The following is a 20,370-nucleotide window of genomic DNA, read 5'->3' on the forward strand; positions in this document are numbered from 1 at the left end:
GTATTTGCAAGTGGTACTGAGATACAAATGTGATACTGTACCTATTAATTGGTTTTAGTTATCTCAGTTTGAGAAATGGTCATTTACAGGTGACAGTATGGCTTTTGTAATAGAGTGGGGAAAGGAGTACTGCAACGACTGCTGTCCAGTGTTCTAAAAACATATATTTATAATTGCTGAAAAAAGTATCTACTTATAACTCGACAGCTAACAAAAGAGATATTCACAGACATGGTGGTCTGTTTTAATGATTTGACCCAAAGCAACCCCAATAAGAAGAAAACAAAACACAGGGGATTCAATTTAAACCCAGATTGCATGAACTGAAAAGCAGCTCTCTCTGCAGGACTGTGGCAGGGTAGTGACACGGCCAGGCTGGCTACCGGCAGGAAATAGACCCAGAGACAGAAATCTGCAGTTTAAGCGCTAGTGCACACTTTATTAAACAAAATAAAACAAAACACAGGAACAAACAAAACATGGCACAAGACCAAAATAAAGGCTCCAACAAAAGAATAACACACTACCAAGTTGAAACAGCACAAAAAATCACAGCACAAACACTCACACCCCACACACCCACACTCCCCCAACAGACAAAGCATTTTGCTTCCTTTTTATACATGTGGCCACTCTCCAGTTAGCACTCAATGATATACCTGGGGAATGGTCACACCTGTGATTACTGGCAGGGACAAATTTAACCTGCCAACCTTATATTCCCCCACAAACTATTTAAACCAGCAGGGCTTCTGCCCTGCCACATACCTCCCTCCTTATGCAATGCACACATGGCCACAATTGGCCAACTCCCCCCTTAAAACACCAACCCCTCTCCCTTTGTCTGGGTTGTGGGTGGGTTGGCAGGTGGATTGGTCAGGGATGTGGGGTGGAGGTATTCCCCTTGTCTCCTCTTTAGGCCATGGTGGTCCTGGGTCTTCTGTCAGGGGCGCCTGTTTAACCACTTTTGTGACCCCTGGGAAACTGCTCTTGTAGTGATTGCCCTTTTCCCTGGGTGGTGCTTGGCTTTTTGTGCAGTGAAACGGTGAGTCGGGTTCGTGCTGGCTCCATGGCTGCAGCTCCATTATCCTTCCTTACTCCTCTGCAACAGCAGAAACAAAATAAATCCAGACTCCGGCCGCATAACCAAGGTTCAGTGTAAGGAGCTGTACTCACACAACTGCATCCCTTTGTACCTCCCTGCAATCAGCCCAGTGCCATGGTTTAACACTAGAACCGCCATGCGGGTCATTGTGACCCATTTTGCATTTAAAAATGTAATTATTCTTAAATAAGTCATATTTGTATGCCCATTTCTGACTTTTCCTAAATATATTAATTAAATATCCTGACGGTGTTTGATAGCCAGAATCGCAAACTTTATAAAGTTATAAAAAGTTCTACCTAGAACTGCCACATGGGTCAATGTGACCCATGCATTACAATAGATATTCTATTATTTTTGTAAATGCAACAAACAAGACACACACTCTCCTCCTAGTACACATGTTTTTTTTGTTTTTTTTCAAGCCTTTGTTTGTAGACTGACTACGAGACAGATATTGCTATGATAGTGGATTTGTCAAGATGCCAACTCAGTTAAAGCCTAGTCGCTTATTTTTCAATGTATCTGGGAGACAATAATCCTTTGTTTTGTTTGACAAATGCAATTGGGAATATAGCAGAAGGAAATATTTAATCTTGAAAGTAGTCATTTTGATTGGAATACGGCAAACTGCATTCAGTTATGCATACAGCAAACTGAAATGACAGGTAGGATAACGACTTATATGGCTAATATGAAATGTATTTGATATATTTTTTTTTATATTACTTTTTTTTTAAATCGTTTTTGCTGGTTTGTATGTACCAGTTTACATGTGTTTACACGATAGTGTTTCCATTTAAATACAGTGTTTCTGCGATACAAATGTTAAATATGATACTTTTGTGTTGTATCCAATAGTATGTCTTTCATTTTCATAATGAAGCAGCTTAAAATGTATAGGTCAAAGTGACCTGCGTGGCGATTCTAGTGTTAACCAATTGCTGCCTGACCTGTATCTGATTGCAATGGAGTTGTTTCGAGTACTTGTAGTTACACACTTTCCTCATGATGGCCGACTTCCAGTTCAGCCCACCATCGAGTACACCCGTCTATAGGAAAGTGTATTACCAACCTTATCCGGAGCCCTTTCCAATCAGGAGGGAGGTTTACAGCATTGGTTCTTTCTCTCTTTATCACAAAGTTGTAAAAAATTAAATGCATAAATCCAGTATCCACAAGAATCACAAGACATAAGTGACCTAAAAAATTTAAATTAAATTACCCACAGAGAATTATTAAACTGAAAAATTAAAATAACTCGCAAAATCTTTAGCAATTTTTTTGGTTCCAAAAAAAGGCCCTCCTAGTGAATGAGTACTATCCAACTGCCAGATATGGTGTTTAAACACGCAGCCATTTTTCAATTATTTAGTGCACTATTTTTTTTGTGATTCTGTAACTTAAAAACTACCGCACGGATTGTAACTCAACTAAAATAAAAAAAAATATCCATCACATGGACATGGAGTATATGAAATGCTGCCCCAATTTGTTTTGAAACAGCTGAGAAAACATACCCGTCAAAATTGAGTTTAAACAAGGCTCTGCCAGCCGCTCTTAGGGTGTCTCTTATTGTATAGGAGAGTCATCTCATGCAGTTTGGGTGAAAAATAATGCAAAGCAATGCTTTGCTTTTCTGTCTACTAAAACTTCTAAAAAAGGGCAGTGATGAATAAGGAGAAATTATAATAGAAATACTTTGACAGCATTAAATTTGACATACCTGAAAAAACAAACATTTAATGAATGAGTCCCTTAAAAGATACAGATCTACTTGCCTGAATAAAGAGTTCATTTGAGCTTCCACGAAAAGTAACCTTCATAGAGACTATTCAGTTTCACAGACTTCACAAAAGAAAAAAAATCAAGACATGTAATGCTTACATCCTGCATCAATGCTACTGTTCCCTACAACATGTTCAGTGCATATTGAAATGGGATGGGTGGTAGTATTGCTTGGCAAAGAAGTTCCACTACACTGCAGATGGTTAGAATGTTATGAAGAAACTTAGGCAAGCTTGAAGTCCTGAGTTTTGTTTATATTCAGTTTTGGGGTTTTGGTGAAAAACATATTTAAAACACTGTCTAATGAGAATGAAGTCTTTACTGTTAGTTTTAACCTTTGCGGTCCATTTATTCAGCATCTGTCGGGCGCGTCAGGTCAAATTTTTATTTTCACATGAGCTGTTTATTTTACATGCGCTGTTTAAAAGTATTTTTATTCACTGTAAAACAATGCATGCTGATAAATCATCTCCTGATCACTCGATTTATCACCAAACTCCTCAATAATGCTATCCAAGTCATTATTTCATTACTTATTACTTACTTATTTCAACATCTCAAAAAGCTTGGTGAATGTCCGCGATATTCTTTGAGCACTGGATGCGGAAGCAGCTATCTTGTTTGTTTATGTCTATGTTATGTCTGTGGTGAAGGGAGTATGTGTATTGCTCAGATCAGCCTCCATTTTTTTCGGTTTCTCTTGGCTTCTATCGGCCTCATTTGGCTATTGAAAGCTTTTCTTGGCTTTTTCTGGAAAAACGACTAGGGACCTGTGCTTGACATCTTTTTCATCGGTCTGGAAAGGAAGAATTGTAATGTTCGACCGCAAAGGGATAAAAACATATTTTCTATATTTACAGTTTGTTTTTTTGTGTATTAGTTGGAAAACAGCTTAGCTCTTTGATGGTCTTTTTGTTGTCATGTGGTGTTTGAAGAGCTCAATAAAATGCACCCCTTCAAAATAAAAGCATGTTTTGTTTGACAGATGTAATGCAAAAAGCTGTTCTACTTTTAACAAAGCACATTATACCAGATACATTCCTATGTAAATGTGGTTCTATATGGACATGAAACTGGCAGAGCTCATTGGAGACAAACAACTCCTAGTTTTTTCTTTTTCTTTTTTTTATTGTTATACGATTTAAACTGGAATAAATATAAGAACAGATCCCTAATAGGTGGAACAGTGACCCTTAAAAGTGCAATTCACTTTTAAACTCTTCATAATAATGTGCATAAAGTAGTGTTTGTCCTTCTTTACCTTAACACTAGAACTGCCATGCAGGTCAATTTGACCCATTTTGGATATAAAATGTTAATTACTCTTCCATTGTAAATTGTATGTTAATGTCCATTTTTGACTTTTCCTAAATATATGAAAGAAATATAATGACAGCGTTTGATAGCCAGATTCTCAGAAATGACGTTATAAACACTTCCACCTAGAACGGTCACGTGGGTCAATTTGACCCATGCATTACAATATAACATAAGATAATGATTTTTTTTTGTAAATGCAGAAAATAAGATACGCCTCCTCCTCCTAGCACATGTGTTTTTTTTATTTCATGCCTTTCTTTGTTTGTAGACTGACTATGAGACAGAGATTGCTATGAATGTGGATTTGTACAATTGCACCAAGATGCCAACTCAATGAAAGCATAGCTGCTTTATTTCTCAATGTACCTGGGAGACAGCAACCCTTTGTTTTGTTCCAGCAATGCAGCTGGGAATATATCAGAAGGAAATGTTTAATCTTCATAGTAGTCATTTTGATTGGAATACAAGAAGCATACATCAAATTGAAATGACAGGTAGGATAACAACTTATGTGTCTAATATGAAACATGCTTTATATATTCTTTTTTTTTATATTACTTTTAGAAAAAAATCGGTTTTATAAATGTTAGATATGATTTTGCAGATGTTAGATATGATACTTTTGTGTTGTATCCAATAGTATGTCTTTCATTTTCATAACGAAGCAGTTTAAAAATGTATGGTTCAAAATGACCCACGTGGTGGTTCTAGGTAGTTCGAAAATCCAGCAGTTCTAGTGATAAACCTGTGACTCTTAATTGAAACCAGTAACATTATACCTTTTAATAACATTAACATACAGTAGTTGTGGGTGCATAAATATAAGGCCAGTTTTACAAAATGAACTAGAAACACTTGTTCAGTTCTGGTTCGTCAGCTATGTGATCAAGATATCATTAATTGAAAACATGTTTATGATATAATTGACATATTTCTTAACATCTGAAGTGACAATGTCACCCTTCATTACTTCCTTGTGGGTGCTGTTTAATATAAATCCAACACCCTTTGATGTTGTTTTTTTTTATATTTCATATTAGCTCTGTTACTTCTTTACTGTATGCTAGCTGATATGATTTTTTCTTGATTAAAGGAAGACAAATTTACACTAGGTTCTTATGGCTTGACCTTATACATATAAATCTGATTGAGAGCACGCACACACTTACATGCACTCAAATTCACTGTCTGTCGCCGTCAGCATTCAGTGCATGTTACATTAGTTCAATCAGTTTTATAATAAAGTTGTCTGGAAATATTATTATTTTTCATGTGTTTACATTTCTTGGAACAGGTAATCCAATAAAAAAAAACATATTCTGAGAGAGTTTCAGGAAATTACTTTTCAAAGTTACTAAACTATGAAACTACTGCAATTCTCATGTGCATGTAAAAACACGGGGTGTCTACATCTGTTTTTTACCCCTTTTTTAAACTGATGATATCAAAGGAGCAGTCACTGTCTAGTCTTTGAGTGCACATAGCTGGGTCACATTTCACTACAGTGCCACTGCCCATGTAGACAGACCAGACTGGATAGAACCTGATGCAGTGAGTAAAGAAAGAAAGAAATATGCCAAAACATGAATGTATTTTAATGATTTAATGTATTATTATTATTATTATTATTATTATTATTATTATTATTATTATTATTATTATCACCAAGTCCCATATGAATTTGCTTCAGGATCTCGTTAGTTCTAAATAGTGCTGATAGCAAACTTTGCAATGAAGCCGATGGTCATGAAGTCAAATGATTCCAGTTTTGGATTCTGGATGAAGACGCTCGAAAAGTGGAGAAATATAAATATACTTACGAAGAGTATTGTGTCTGGAAAAAAAGAGCTTGCTAGGTATGAGAGCAAGCTGTGAGCCCAAAAGAGATGGAATTAGACAGACAGTTGTTGCGTGACTTATTTAATGTCATGTATATGAGATCTAATCTATTACTGGTATGCACTAGACAACCATCTGCCTAATTTTTTAATCACAGATCAAATATCGCTTTTCCTTTATTAGTCCACATTTTCTGATTTTATCCCAATTTCAGTTGTGACACACACTCTTTTCATGTATGAAATTCAGTATGTCATATGCACTGCATCTGCTGGCTACCAGAATGCACTGTATATCAAATGCTCTGCTGTATCACATGCTGGCTTAGTATTGCTCTGGAAATTATAGGTTGCAATCAAACAAAACCATGTTTAATGAAATCAATTGAATACTTCATACCTATATAATTTATTCCAACCTGATTCACGTTATTATAAGCAGATATCCACACAAAATGTGTTTGTGCCAGGTTTATTATAAGTGGACATTCCAAAAAATGACATTCAAACTAAATTTCGCGATGCAGGAGCCAGGCCTGTGTAGAGGCACTACTAGAATACAGAATAAGTGCTTGTGACTTTAGCAACAGAATAGGGGTTTTCCCTTGACTACTCTGAGAACAGCCCTTGCTGAGGTGAGGCCGAATCAATCAACCTCCAAGGCCGGGAAACTAGGAACTTCCCCCAAGAGGAAACTAAGGAAGGATAGAGGACAAACTAAGGTCACCCTGGTTTATAATTGAGAGTGATCAGGCTTGGCTGATGCTCCGAGGCCGCATGGAGAGCCTCACGAACTATGCAGGGAGAACAAAAGCGCCACCTTCGATAAGCTGAGTCAATGACTAGATTGAAAGTCGGGAGCAAGCTTTGCTCTCCAAAGGGGGAGACTGGCACAGTTGCAAATTAATAGATTTAAGCAGGAGAATGGAAAGCAAAATATAGTTAAAGTTTTTGGCTGGGGGTCCCTTCTGACCAGTGGGAACCTTTCTCTCGGAGAGGAAGACAACGTTGTCGGCCTCTAAGGTTGGGATGTGAGCTTCACTTGCCCTCAAAAGAGGACCCCCGGGTCCCTGCAACTGCACCACCAATGCAAAGAAGAGAGAAAATTGTTAATTAGAAATGAGAGTTAGTGATTAATTACAGTTATTATTATTATAATCCCCCTTTTTTGTGGGAGGAAACCTCTGGTGGTCCTTGCTGAAAGATGCCCCCCCCAACTCCGGGCATGCTAGCAATACTTTGTTGAGTGGAAATAATATCAAGGAGAGTAGAGCAAATGTAAGATTCCACTGCTGGGAAGGACTAGTTGAATTTAACTTTGGCTGCTGATATGGCTGCACCTATATGGAATGAATGGGAGAATGTAATTGGGGAGGAAGACTGGCTTTAGAAGTGAGCTGAAGATAGAAGATTGCAAATGTATGAATTTAGTTGAAAACCAGTTCGCTGAATGAAGGAATGGGTAGAGGGAAAGGTTGAGCTGAGGGAGCCAGATGTCTGAATTGAGCGATCTCAAGTAAGGCTGTGGATTTAACCCTTTGAGGACTGAGAATTCTACCATTTTGAGGGACGACTGAGATGACTTAACTTTAGAGCATGTATCAGACCAAATATTTGCTTAAAGTATACAATATTATACATTCTTAAAAAGCTGTTGCTCTGCAGATTACTAAATAAACAATGATTTAATTATTTGATCAAGCATACTCACACTGACCTAGTTTGAATGTGACAAAAAAGTTTAAAAATCCACTTGAAAATTCAATTATCTTTAGAAATGTCCCCATAAGTTTAATTTACTGATCTCCTATTTAAAATATGTAAAGTTACCAGTGATAGTCACACACTGCAGGAACTACAATCTGACATTTTTTTAATATCATGTATGGTCTTGATTTTATACAAAATTGTTTGACAGGTGTGCATTTTTACTTTTTTGAGAAGCGATTTGCAGGGGTTTAGCTTATTATGTGAGTTAATATATATCACAGAAACTGGACGTATGTAAAAAAAAAAAACAGCATCTTTTTGAAATGCAGAAAGAGATATTTAAATTATTGCACAGCTGTCTACCACCAGAATATTTGATGGGTCTTTGTGATAGAGAGTGAATGAATCCTAGTCAATCTAGCCAACACCAAAACCCGGAACTTCATGAACTGTTGTATTTCACCCCATCTGCACTCAAGCACTCATTGTTTGAAGAAGTGATCGCGTCTGTGTTTGGTGATGTTATTAAGTGTTGTATTATTTTGGGACTGAAACCCTGGTTTTGCACGGAGCGATACACATGGCTATGTAGAGCCCGTGCTTATAGGAGCTGTTTTATTGAATTTTCTCTGTCTTGTGTGTGTTATTCCTGAGCACTGCAACAATGACACCTGTGCATGGCAGGCCACTTTGTCACAGTTTTCCATGAGAATTTTTGCTTGTTGAAAATGCAGGCAGAGCTGAAGAATGAATAGGAGAAACTGCATGTGCACAATTCCTAAACAAAGAGTGTTGTCGAGAGCAGGGGAACAATAATTTGAGACTGATGAGGAGGCTGAAGAGGAGGCTGCTTTTGGACACAGACAGGTAGAATGGGCAGTGGAAGCACAAAAGCCCGCAAGCTTTAGCCCGGAGACCACTGAAGAATCTATTAAAGAGATTAGGATCAGGTTGAGCCCAGTCAATCACTGTATTGTCCAATGCTAACTGAGAAGCTGCTTTGGCTAAAAAAGCCTTATGGCACCACCACATCTGACCAGGAGATCCAATGTTAACCCTTAGAGTAGTGAGTTCTAAAATGCACTGCTGGTCCTACGGGAGTGAGTTTTTTTTTCCTGTCTACTACATGCACTTGATTATTACGAGTAGAGCGTACAAACCAGCTGAAACTATATGTTTGTATGTTTGTAATGAATACTGATGAAATACAGACAAATCATTTTTACTGTAAATATATAAATGAGAGACATGAATAAATCATATCCGGGTAAACAGGTTGTGGGGGTGGAGGGAGTGAGAGTGTTTAATGCTTTAGTGTATGAGATACTCCTTGAAACATGGAGCAAAGCACAGAGCTTGGTGCTGTCCCTTCACTGTCACTTGATGTTGATGTTAAATATTCTTCGCTTATGTCTTCACTGACACACTTGCTGACATCTGATTCAGTGGAAGAATTGTATGTATTTGAATTTAAATCAGAACCTGAATTCAATATTATTACTAATACTTCTTTCTCACTGAGCAATTTTCGTCTGTTTACAAACAATGTTGACATTTTTGTGACTGGGATAATTATTCAGTCAATATCTGGCAGAGGGTGCAAGGGACCAATAAAATGTGTTACAGAAACCTTCTGTTACAATATCATGTGATCAGGGGTTTTGTAGGCTCAGTAATTCAAGTTTAAAGATACAGAACTTGCCGGTACATTCGTACTCCCTGGGGACCAGAGAGCAGTGAATATACCGGCATGTTTGTACTACTCATAGGATTAAATGAATGCGAGTCCAGTTCTTGTTGTCTGTAAGCATAAAATTTACAAAGGACATTGCAAAAAATAGAAAATGCAAGCACAAATTTTCCAAGAGTATGTTTTTTACACAGTTGAGGATTTAGAGTAGCAGACTACCCTGTGATCCAAAAACTCTGAGGTTGCAATAAGAATAGCGACCAAATTAACATCTTTACCTTGAATAATATTGCATCTCAGTTGAGGACAGAGAGAGAGTGGTGACGAAAAACGGAATAGAGGAGGTTTCTGAACCAGAGATGGTCGCTAGAGTGAAGATTGGCAACTCGAGAGTAGGTGTGGACCGGGCTGAAGCAGCGGGAGAGACAAGTACTGTTGCTGTTGCCACTGATGAGGAAGTAATTGCTGCTGGTTCCAAGTGAGCGATCCTGCTATCCAGCACATCCAGGCGATCAGACACTGTAGAAAACATGTGGAATGAGCTGCTTGATGTCGTTAAAAATCTGGTAATGCAAACTGGAGGAAGGATCAGATGAAATTGAAAACGGAGTGGTTGTAGTCACTGAATTGGAGGCTAGTGAAGCTTGCACTACAGCAGGGGTGGAGCATGAACTGACAAGTTTTGATCTCTGCTGAGATTTTTGAGGGAGAAAGACAGGCTTGGCTGATGTGGAATTGCAATATGAAACAAATAAACCAGCCAGATTTCTCCCTGCTTCAATGGGCAATCCTTTTTTCAAAAGAGCTTTCACAAGTTTGTCAATGGGCCAATCCTTGTAAAAAAGTTGCGCTGGAGAATCATCCTGAGGTTTGATGCATATAGAAAGGTGAAGAGGAATGGCAGCGGGCACAGCTGGATAAGCAATGATTGAAGCAGCAGCATTGTCAGGTGGAGGAGAAGCAGGATGGGCGGATTTCTTTGAAAGTTTTTTCGGTGGATTATTTGTTGAAGGAACACAGAAGGAGAAAACAATTCTTCATCCGAGTCATGAAAACGAAAGTAGTCATTTTAAAATGATTGAAAACACAGGTTTGTTTTAAGATTGGGCCTGCATGTCTGCATGGTAACCACAAACTGAAAAGCAAGACTAGAATTAGAAAGCTGGCTACAGTTTAAATATGGTGACTGACAGGTAATTAAAGGGTGACTGACTGTATCTTAGCAGGATGACACAAGGGGGGAGCCCCAGGTCCAGTCCCCCCACCAAGGTTCTACTAAAATGCTTTGCAATAAATTATTTTAAGTAATTATGAAGTATGCAGTGCATTTATTTAAAAAAAAAGGTTTTATTTCACAGGAACAAAATAGTTTATCAAGTCACTGTAACAGGGTAATGGTTTAAGTAAATGTATCCAGTCATTCTGCTAAGATGTGTATCATTCAGTGACCCAGTTGAGCATCTTTTTGTTTTGTGATTTCCTAAACCAAAAAAACTCATTGACAGGACTTAATGGAGCATCATGCTCTCCCACCCTCGGATGGGAGCTTGCCTCACAGTTAGATACAGCTGAGGTTGTTCAATGAGGTGATAAGGCCATGCCATGTTTCGTACCAACTAGACTGGACTGGCCAGTGCCCAATCAGGCTATTGAAATTATCCACATTATTACCTGGCAGTGGTAATAGGCAATATGGATAATTGTTGATACAGGGCATATTAACCCTATATCTGCCTGATACCATTATAAACAAAAAGTATACATATGTGGCAGAGCTCTGCCTGTAAATAGTGTAGTGTTTTATGGTGTTTTGGTGGTGCTGGCAGGGATGGGTTTAATTCCTATCCCTGCCAAAAACATGTGAGAATGTGGCTGCTCCTTAATTGAATGATTAAGTGCTAATTGGGAGCAGCCACATCACATAAAAGGAGAGCCCAGGGCTCCATTTGGGAAGAGGAGTTTGGTGAGTGTGCACTGTGTTTGTTACTTGGTTTCTGCACATTTTTGTTTTTTTAAGTGCTGAAGGCATTTTGGTCATTGTGCCCTTTTTGTTTGTATTTGGTGTTTTTTTTTGCTTATTAAATGTGCTCTTTGGCACTCAAACTGCAGCTTCTTGGCTTCTGAGTCTCCGTCTCGCCGCTATCCTGTAGCTGCTATCTTCAAGACTCAAAGCATGTACTGGGTAGATTTTTTTTTGAAGAAGAAAAATTATTGTTTGTTTGTTTTTTGTGAAAAAAACTGGGAAGGAAGATGTTGTGGAGCTGAGACCCCAGAACAGGGCCACCCACGATTGACAGGCAGAGCAAGAGCAGTGAATGGCTGAAGGGGCTCCGTGGTATGGTTGCTGTGCGGAGTTTGGACATGTGAAGGAGGACTGTCCCAATAAAAATCCATGCTTCCACGCAGTCTATACAAGGGGGAGGTGGTAGATGCAAGTGATTGGTTTTGACTGCAGGACCAACGACCACTGTCACCTCCCAACCCAAAGAAGTCCCACCTGCCATCCCAAAACCTAGAGATGGTCCCCTCTGCTTCCAAAGCCACGGGAGGACCTGTGCAAAAGGTGGGCACTATAAAGTGTGCTGCCCCCTCCAGGTTGAAAAGGAGGAGTCACCACCTGCCTGGAACAGCAAGAAGTGGAGGAGCAGCCGCTCCCAGAGACAAGCCAGGAGGACAATGCTAGAGAGGGAGCCTCTGCCATCCCAAGAGCCTGAGAAGGAGGAGCTGCCATCCCCAGCGCCTGAAAGAGATGAACTGCCTTCCCCAGGACCCAGAAGGAGGGGGGGGCCTGAACGTCCTTCGCCCAGAAGAGCCGCACCAGTCTCCAGTGACCGAGGGAGAGACGCACCAGTCTGTAGAAATAGAGGGTGACTACCAGCTGCTCCTGCCTCCACCGTTACAAGGTGACTATATGCCGCTCCTGCTGTCTCCAGCGCGAGAGGGAGAAGCCCCTCTTTCTCCAGCGCGAGAAGGAGAAGCCCTACTGTCTCCTGCATGAGAAGGAGGAGCCCCGCTGCTGGTGCAGTCTACAGGACAACAGCCAGGCCAACTTCAGAAGGTACTGCATTTGCTGCTGAGGGGAGCCCAGAGAAAGCCCATTGCACATCCCCATCTGGAGTGCCCAATTTCGCCTGCCGAGGGTCCGCCTCTGCCGTCGCCTCCCGAGGGTATACATCCCCCATCTTCTCCCGAGGGTTTGCCTCCGCCATTGCCTCCAGAGTATCCACCACTGCTGTCTCCTCCCAAGGGTCCATCGCTGCCAGCTCGCCACTGCTCAGGGATTCCTGCATGCCACTGCCTGGGGATGCCTACACACCACCGCCAGAGGATTTGTGGTGTTCACCAGCAACTGTTTTGCTGCCAGAAATTGTGACCAGAGCCCAGGAAGAGAGAGCTGCCAGCTACAGAGAAGGGGGTGGAGGTCAGGAGACCACCTGCACTGGCAGCATTGTCACTGCCATAGTTGCCTCTGCCTCTGCCTCTTGTCCTGGAGGACCACAAAGATTTTTGTGACTTTAAGGGGGTAGGTGGCTGTTGTAGCCAGGTGTGCTTTGCACAGGGGGAGGAATATGTGGTAGAGCAAGGGATATGCCTGTAAATAGTGTAGTGTTTCATGGTGTTTTTGGTTGTGGTTGGCAGTTGGGGTTAATTCCTGTCCCTGCTAAAAACATGTGAGAATGTAGCTGCTCCTTAATTGAATGATTAAGTGCTACTTGGGAGCAGCCACATCACATAAAAGGAGAGATCATGGCTCCATTTGGGAAGAATGTGCACTGTGTTTGTTACAGTGTTTTTGCACATTTTTGTTTTTGTAAAGTAGTGAAGCAAATGCCCAGCCTACGTTTTAGTGTTTTGTTTAAACTTTTATTTTGGCCGGTCTGCACTTTTTGTTTGTATTTGGTGTTATTTTATTGAGTAAATGTGAGCTTTGGCACTCAAACTGCAGATCCCTGGCTTCTGAGTCTGTCTCGCCGTTATCCTGTCACTACATTACTGTGATAGTTACACAAGTCAGATACTGTAAAAATCGTTTTATAGGTCGCACTGACTCCCCCCTTTTTGAAACTTCAATTTTAGAAAACACCTTTTTTTTGTTTTAAAATACTTTTTTTTACAGTTCATTTTTTCCTACATGCTCAACACCGATAAAGAAAGATAGGTTTAGTTTTGAAATAACCCATGTTTGCAACATTTTATTCCATGAATAATTTTACAGTGTTTTTCATCTTTAAACTGATAGAAACTATTCATTTTTAAAAAGTAATAATTAACAGAGCGTAAAATCATCGCACATCGCATCTGTATTAAAACTACCTGTATTTTATTTTAGCTTATCAAGTACACAAACAAGTTCAAGAACATATCTTATTTGCTTTACTAAACATTTCTTTCCAAAACCATACTTAAACAATAGTTCCCACTGCATTGGTTTTTACAAATTCATTGTATTAAAAGAAAAGTATTAAACAGTGCTGCTTCATCAATTAAAAAAGCAAAAAAATAAATAAAAATAAAACCCAATAAACTAAACAGTGCACTATCTAATAAAAACTAAACAAAACATGTTTGTGTTGCATACAATGCAGTACAATTGCATTCAATTTCCAACTCTACAAATACATTCATTTTGTTTTGTTAATCAGAACGGTAATCATACACATACTTCTTTACAAGTGTACCACTGCATTGCACTGAAATTAGAACAAGTTACAGTGTGTATTAAACTCATTCAAAGTACTCCATTCAAATAAAATGTTTCTACATCTGGCCATAAACACTTTCCTCCTATCGGCTTTTTTTTTTTTTTGTCTATTTTAAGTTTGTTCTTGTTTCATCTCTAGTCACATACTGTTTTTTTCAGCGTTGTGATTAACATGTATTTCGACAAATTCAACAACGTGCAATTTAAAACCTGCTGAGTAGCATTTTCTTTTTTTTCTTACTATCCTACTTTACCCAGTCTCAAAGTCATCTGTATTATTATAGCATTGCAGTTACAACGAACAGAAGACTTGAAAAGTTTACTACTAGGCTTTCTAACCAATAGCTGTTTGGTACAGATCCCAGGGGCGGGTTCAGTTTGAATGTTGACAAATCAATGGCTCGGGAGGAATAAGGAAATTCATAGAGACTGACAGCTATCGTGTTAACACTAAGTGAAGCAGTATAGCTATGACATTTCCGAGAAGAGGTCAGTCAAGAGTCTGAAAGCTTGCGTTTAACATTCAAAATTACTAAGAGTATTTAGAGTAAAAAATGTAAACTTTTAATTAGAACAGTGGTTTTGTGTTGCTACCTAGCAACATGACCTGCATGCCGTAGATCCTGAACAAATAAATCGGGTTGTTGACAGTTAAGTTTGTGTGAGATATAACTGTGGCTGTAGTAATCCCATTGTGGTACCGGTACGTCACGCCAGTGTATTAGTTGCACCCCCCTTTTAAGGGCCCCGCGAAAATGCCTAGAAAATTGACTTATTTACCAATTGTTACAGAAATTGTGCAAAAGAACATTTATTATTGTGTTTGTTTTAATTGGCCTATCAAATAAATGACAGTGTTTGCTACTTTTGACCCCCTTGATGTAGATACAGCATCACACGAGGCAGGACTAGTCTACTAATGCACCGTACTTACATCTTTTATAAATTACAAGACCATCAGAAAGTCACTCTATCTTACTACACTGTCCTCTCAGGAGACATAATCGCACCTTAGCTAAACAAAAAAATGTCTGGTTATAATCACAAAACAACGTTTAGCCATAACACTGACCCAAGGATTGTTTTCTTTATACTATTATTCATTACATCAATATTTAAAACAATCACTATTATCTTCTGCATATTTTCCCTTTTTAGAACAGTTTTCTGATGACACCAATTAAGCATGCGCATGGCATGCAACCATGTGTCTTAAACTTATCCACTGATTACTGCACTTGCATGGGAAAGTCATAAAGCCAAGAGCTCCTGGATTCTACTGTTCAGCTCTTACCATATGGCCACACTGCCTTATTCCCTACAAGGGTGACAGTGAAATTATATTACAGTTAGCACTGGCAACTCTGGGCTGGAAGGATGTGGCGATGACCCCCAGCCAACATAGATTAATCCAAATGGATTATTCTGCCTATCTGCTCGTCTGGACATTATTGCCTACAATATAAAGAGCATTCAACTCATTCCCATGTATTTTCTACTCCAATCAAAATGGGCACAAAGGATATCAGTGACTGATATATATATATATATATATATCTATTATATATATATATTATATATATATATATATAGATTTAACTAAATTGAAATTTAAAGTTGATTAACCAATGTTTTATATCCCAATAACAAACTCAAACACATAAAACATGATGGTACTGTTCATAAAGTCAAGAGAGCCACCTTGTGGAAAAAAATGTGCTGGAGTTGAAGTGACTCTCTTACTTTTAAGCAACACAAGGTTGTGTTGGATGTTATCGTATTTTAAGAGCATATTTCACAAAACTGTTCTACAGTGCATTGACTTGTAAACCATAAATGTTTATAACCATAAATGTTTAAGCTAAAAGTAATAGTTTTTTTTGGATTATAAAAATATTGGGTCTGATAGTTAAGTTGTTTTTTTCTTCAAAACATATGTTAAATGTTGCACTAAAGTTATGTAGTAAAAGTGAAGACACAGTCGTTTATCCATGATTAAAAAGCAAGTAGCGGGGTTCCAAAAACATATAGCGTTATACATCCCCACATGTTAATACAACTGTTTATATAACATACATGTATTTTTTCTTTTTTTATTATTAACATCCTGACCACTTTTTACACTTATAACTTAACTCTGTTTCAAAGCTCTTTTCAAAATGGCTGCTGTAGTGCACTGATAGAGTAAATGTAACCGGGGCGAGGCAATGAAGCTCAAACCAATACAGGAGCATGGGTGCACAGCTAGCTCAGGGGCAACTACGCTCAGGCTAAGCCATCACTGTGCCGGGCAGTAATCCGATTACGCCAGCTCTATAAAGAGCAACTCAAATGTAATGTTTGCCAATTTTGCCCTAGTTTGGTACAGGTTCTTTTTTTGGGAAAGAGGAATGCATGAACCACAAGGAAAGCAGAGGTCATGCAAAATGGACTTCAATGTTTTTGGTAACAAGGTAAAATATGCTTTTCGCATTTACAAAAATAGAATATATCAAACTGATCCTTTTTTCCAAGGCTTTGTAAAAATAGAGGCATTAGTTATCAGCTACACAAATTAGACACCATAATTCACAAGTTCAAATAAAAATAACTCATTGCTTTAATTAAACAAAACCTAGTGAGTCCTAATCTCACCACCAATGGAGTTCAAATACCGAGCATCGGGCATGTATTCCATTGACTAAATAATCCCATTCTCACAGCTATCAAATGAAGGAACTGGGTTTTCATTTTACAAGCTAAACTATCACACAGCCATTCTAGATCTCCCCCTACCCTTCTCATTAGAGTCATAGTCGGAGCCAGGCTAAGAATGTAGCAGCAGTGGCAACACATGAGCTACAATTGCTATATACGGATACACACCACTGCCAGTATACGCTACAGTTATAAACTTCACACACAAAGTAGCAGTTTCTCAAAAAAACCCTACCGCCGTTCCTACTTCCCAGCCTGGCGTCCATGCTCACACGAACTGCTCGTTATCCACGTTGTCCTCCCACCTCTCTCCTTGTTCTTCTTAATGAAGCTTTATAAAGAATTCAGCTACAAACAACTGGACTATTTAATCAATTGAATGTGATTTCCTTACACACATTCACTTGTGTTTAAACATAACAAATTAATCAATGTGCAATAGAAAAATGACGCATCTTAAATTATAAATACAAAATAAAGTTTAAAGAAAGCTTAACCCTGTTATATCAGGATTATTGCCCACATTGTCAAACAGGTAACACAGCAATAACGATCCATGATGTGGTACGGAACAGAAACGCTAGAGCACTTTTTTTTATCGCTTTTCCTGCAGTGATTAACAAGACACATCTCAAACCCTGGTGCACAAGAGCGGACATTTTGAAAAGAGCTTTAAACAGAGTTTAAAGTTATGTGTAAAAAATTGTCAGGATGTAAACAATGAAAAGAAGAATCACAGGTACGTTATTTAAACAGTCGTAGCAACATGTATAACACTATTTTTACACAAATTTAAAAAAATGACATTCTAGTGGTGTATAAACATGTTTAAATCCGATAGGCCATTGAGTTATTACATCAGAAAGGTCACTACAGAACGTGAAGTTAGGCACACCATATCTTAGCAACTTGACAATCTCAAATGTAAATAATAGGTGCATCTACCAACTTTTACTGTGGTGCACCTACTACTAGCTGACCACAAAGAATGAAGACACTAATCCTGGGACTGCAGCCACAAATGTATACACCTTTGCTATAAATCGCAGTTGCCTAAATCAATTCATAATGCTGAAAAAGTAATGAAAAATATATGATCCAGAAGATAGGAAACACAGCAAGTTCCAATACATTACAGGTATTGTTATAATATATTATATGAACATGCTACTGGTTCTTTAAATATACTCCAAAAGTTAGAGGCACCAATTACTAGTTACTAATTAGAAGAAAAAATGAAAGTGCTGTGGATGCCAGTTTTACTGTTAGCAAAGAGATGCATTTGCTGCCGAGCCTTTTTCAGACGGTGAATTTATTAAAAAATGCATGCTTAAAACAGGTGGTGTAGTATACCCTGAAAAATTCGAAAATATTTCTAATGTCAGTCTGTCTCATAACACGATTGCTGAGCATATTACTGAAAAGGCAGGTAATATTAACTTTTAAGTTTAAGCATGAACAACACAACCACAGGAAAGGACTTGTTTTAACTTCAAGAAACCATGGAAACAGCAAAATTACCTTGGAGAAAATAACTGGGATTACAATAGATGGTGCACCATTTCTGAACCGGCAAAAGAGTGGACTGGCTAGCAGAGTGCTGGAAAAAATTAAAGAAAGACATGCAGAATTATCACTTTTCTTACACTGGATTCTGCATCAACAGGCATTATGTGGAAAAGTTTGCGAATTAGAACATGTAATGAGCATTGTTATCATTGTGTGAGAGAAAAGTGCCAAATATCAGGACAGAAGTCATAAAAAGGTATATTTCATAGTTGTACTGTTTATTTTTTCACAGCTTGTCAGAATCTTTTTTCAGTGCTGTTATATTTTGGAATATAAGTTAAATATTCAGAATTAGCATTACATACTCTTGATATCTTTTTTTTTTTTTTTTTTTTTTTTACTGTTTGAGATTTCCATTGAAATAAAATACTCTGTTTCCTCCATTATATTACATCTATAATATTGATTTTTTTTTTGTCAGTGTTCTAGGAAAGATGCTTCCAGTATTATAAAATACATTAAGTAATATGTTGATTAATGGATTGAAACCGTGCCTGCATACTTATTGATGACTAGGAATCGTGCAGTGGGGGTATTGTGTTTTATGTAAAATAGTACATTTTAGTATATTGGACTACATACAATTTCTATAGCCATTTTCACGTGCATTAGATGTGTGTGTATGTGTGTGTGTGTATATATATATATATATATATATATATTTTTTTTTTTTTTATGGTGTGGTCCACCAAGTGAACAGTCTTAGCTTAAATGGTACGACTGTCACACTGTTTCGTTCAAACAAATTTTCACAACCAAGTAATTCAAGATAATCAAATAAACAAATCATTCACAAAACTGAATGAATCAGACTAATCGAGTCAGTAAAAATAAATTGAACAGCACGCCTATCAGTGTTAAAGCCTGGTTCCCATACACACTAATAAATGATCACTTTAATGGGCGCACTAAAATTAACATCCTTTAATAAATACCATGTGACTACAGCTCATCTTATTATTCTGAGCTGGATGCTAATTTAAATACATCAGCATGAATTACAATAAAAATCACATATTCATTCTAATTACCAATGTGAAGCACACAATTTAATGCGTGCCATAATATGCCAAGTATCGCATGCAATAGTGAATAAAATTGCAATAGTAAATATGGAAATCATTAACGTGCACACTAATGCAATTATTGCGCACCGTAAAGTTTAGCACCCTTTTGTAAATGAGGCTTTTTGTATTAATAATACTCACAGCAGTGTCACATCTGATCAATCTGATCATCTGATCCTCTAGTGCTGTACGTGCAGTATCTCACTGGATCATTACGTGAGTATGTGCTACTGGCACGAATGTTTGAGTGGAGAGAAATGTTTTATTATAGCTCATTTAATAGTTAAATAAATACTAGTACTTAAAAATAATTATGGGTCATGGGCCATGACACAAATGATATCACTGATTGTGGATTGGATATTATTTAATGTGGCATTATGGGTACAGACATTATAACAATTAATTGTGTCACATAATAAAATGTATTTGTGGACAATATAAATGATATTTTTATTACCTATGTTCTCAGTTGGATTTTTTTCTCCTTCAGTTGTTCAGTACAGTTTGTGGGCAAATAGCCTGTGAAAGAAAGGTCTTGTCAGAATGAGAAAATGTAGAGATATTTCTCCACAAATGGGTAGGCTTTCAGCCCTGTGTCTCACCCCTATACACCACATCCCTTTCCGAGGAAAGGGATATTTTGGTCCCTTATTCCCCCTGCTGCCTATTGCGACAGTTATGCTAAATTGTGCGGTGAGTTTGGTGTGCAGACCATAAATCACCAGGGACTGAGCTAAGGCCGCCAAGCCCATATCACTTATCATTGAAACCAGATCTCTGGCAGTGAAAGCCAGGTCACTGGACCATTGCACCACCCAATTTCTTAATGCTTTCTGCAAAATGGAGGTTCTCAAGCTTGCTACATATTTGGAAGGTGAATG

The 20,370-nt window shown here is 38.2% G+C and overlaps 1 long non-coding RNA gene across 1 annotated transcript; it reads right to left on the bottom strand.

Annotated features, from left to right (window-relative positions):
* Nucleotides 1-615: 615 nt before the first annotated feature.
* On the bottom strand, nt 616-19,713 carry LOC121313874. Its single transcript, XR_005950064.1, has 3 exons — nt 19,628-19,713; nt 18,372-18,450; nt 616-1,102 (listed from the first exon to the last, which is right to left on the bottom strand). It is a non-coding gene; the product is annotated as an uncharacterized LOC121313874 (long non-coding RNA).
* Between the last annotated feature and the right edge of the window lie 657 nt (nt 19,714-20,370).

This window comes from Polyodon spathula, chromosome 4, assembly GCF_017654505.1.
Source record: "Polyodon spathula isolate WHYD16114869_AA chromosome 4, ASM1765450v1, whole genome shotgun sequence".
Lineage (NCBI taxonomy): Eukaryota > Metazoa > Chordata > Actinopteri > Acipenseriformes > Polyodontidae > Polyodon > Polyodon spathula.